The following is a 2,992-nucleotide window of genomic DNA, read 5'->3' as shown; positions in this document are numbered from 1 at the left end:
TGGCTACCGAATAAGTGTCACATATTTTTACAGATAAATTCCTCTATTTACATAATATCGAGGTCTCTTTCTTTCTTTTGTTGTCCTTTCTATCAAAATATATATATATATATATATATATATATATATATATATATACAGACATACGTACAAGGGGGTACTGAAAAAGACCTGGCTTTGGGTAAACGAAAATATATGAGGGTCAGTTAATTATGATTTTATTCATCTTATTCCCCTGTCAGATTCACACACTTATAGCAGCAAACCTTCAGTGTTTTTAAGCTCTGTAAATGTTAGGCCTCCAACCTGGCCTTTCATGATACCCTTAAAGCCAGGAACTTTTCAGCACCTATGTATATATATATATATATATATATATATATATATACTAGCTGGGCCCCGTGCTGTCAAAAATGATAACTAATTGTAGTAATTTATATATAAATAAGGTACAAAACCAAGATTTTGGTTTAATAATTCTTTTATTACTAAACTTTTTGTGAAAAATCTATCAGCAACTAACATCCTTTGACTTACTTGTTTCCTTCAAAAGAATTTTCAAGTTTTGCTTCCTTCTTGTCCGACTTAAGGCCACATAAAGCTGGCTGTGACTAAATATCAGAGCTGGCAAGTAAATACTAAATACACAGAGTTGAAACGCTGTTTGATCTTTCTTTTCAGCATTGAATGTTCACCATCCTACTTCCATTGCACACACACACACACAAACTTTCACATACCTCCCTTTTACATACACACCCATAAACTCACACAGAGTTGAAACGCTGTTTGATTTATCTTTTTCACCTTACCGTTTCCATCATTCCACTACGAAGTTTGCCATCACTCCTCCCTTCTTTATTCATCTATCACTCCTTCCTTTCTCATTCATATGTTGTGACAGAGAAAAGCACAAGAGTATTATTATAGTGGATAAGCTACAAAACCAAGTTTTTAGTTTAATAATTCTTTTACTACCAAACTTGTGAAAAATCTATTGGCAATTAACATCCTTTGAGTGCTTGTTTCCATCAAAGGAATTTTAAAGTTTTCCTTCCTTCTTGTCTGACTTAAGGATACATAAAGCTGGCTGTGACTAAATACAAGAGCGGTTAAGTAAATACCAAATACACAGAGTTGAAACACTATTTGATTTTTCTTTACAGCGTTGAATGTTAACCATCCCACTTCCATTGTGCACGCACACACACAAACACACATGCACACACACACACATACTCTCCTTTTACATACACACATATATTCACACAGAGTTGAAATGCTGTTTGATTTATTTTTTCAGCATACAATTTTCATCATCCCACTACCAAGTATGACATCACCCCTTCCTTTCTCATTCATAAACACAAGATTATCTCCGTAACCTTGGGAGCTATGAAAAAAATACAAAGCCCAGCAACACCACTGGATCATTCTACACATCTGTGTAATTTTTCGCGCAATTCCACCCAGCTGTTTGACCGCGAATTCCAAGACAAGAAAATATACAAGAAAGAATCGCCCACGTCAAATTTATATGTATATATATATGTATATATTTTATATGTATGTATGTATATATATATATGTATATATATATATATGGGAGAATGTACGAAAAAACAACAACAGACGAGGACAGGTGGTGTAAATAACAAAAGGATGTATTAGTATGACGCTCGGGAATATGGAAAGTCTTTGACGTTTCGAGCTACGCTCTTCAACAGAGAGAATACGGAGACAAGGAGAAAAACACGGAGATATGCTTGTGATTGTAAAGCTGCTGGTGTGTATAAAAGATGTGTTTTGTATTTGTCACTTGTTGCTTTGTTGTAAATGTTGAATGTGTATATATGATATTCCCAAAACATTCTCACAATATCCTCTGTACCAAGCAGCAAAGTGAAGACTTCCATCCAGCAAAGGGATATAGGTTGCCATTAAATACAAGGTGCCCTCAATGAATGACCTTTTTCACAACCAAAAAATACTTCAGCTCCCAGCAGTTGCTAATTCTCTGTAAAAGTCTAGTGAGATCTATAATAGTAAGCAGCTTTTCTCCTGTGTCTATGATGGTGCTGCTGCTGCATATCTGAACATCTTGGACTTCATCCAGAATCCTTGCTTCCTACCCACAATGGTTTGGCATTCAACAACTTACTCCAACATCTGGCCCAAGGATATGCTGTGTTTTCTCTTTGCCTTTTCTATTGCTATTACGGTGATCTCTGCTTCTTAGAACTAGATTGTCTTGTGTCACCTGCTATCAATTCAATCATTGCTTTCCCTCCTTTTATCACTCACTTTGCATCTATCTCACCATACACTGCACTAATTGTCCAAGCTAACATGTGTTTGAAGGTGTGGACATGCCTGTACAGTATATATCATCATGTATTTATATATCTTATATCATAACTGGTAATTAATAGCATTGTAGGTTATAGGCTTCCAGCAGATCTATTCTGCAAGTCTTTGGCTGGTTTCTTTAATCTTCAGCAATTCTCTCAGCTCATTTGTGCCCTACATTAATTCTGTATAACTTAGGGATAATAATAAGTGGCTAATTTATTTTCAGCCGCCACAGATTGTTTCTATTTAATACTTGCTCATCTCTCACTATGCACATCTCACTGTCAACATTTCACTGTCCTCTCTGACTGTTTATTTCTCACCATCCCTATCTGATAGTCCATCACTCAATGCTCATCTCTAACTGTCCATCTGTCCCTACTCATCTTTGTCTATTCATCTCTCATTGTCCATATCTTACCATCCAATCTCCCACTATCCCTAGCTGATTGTCCATCTCTCACTGTCTATCTCTCACCATCCCTATCTGGCTGCCAATTGCTCCATACTCACATTTCATTGTTCCTATTTCACTGTCCATACTATGATCTGTGATATTGAGATTGAAAAAGAGGGTGTTTAGATGCTTCAAGCATCGCCTCAATGAACTGAAAGGTAAAATGACATCTCTCTTGCATAC

The sequence above is a fragment of the Octopus bimaculoides genome, chromosome 16 (genome assembly GCF_046866305.1).
Source record: "Octopus bimaculoides isolate indiv1 chromosome 16, ASM4686630v1, whole genome shotgun sequence".
NCBI lineage: Eukaryota > Metazoa > Mollusca > Cephalopoda > Octopoda > Octopodidae > Octopus > Octopus bimaculoides.
Note: the sequence above shows the minus strand (reverse complement) of the source record.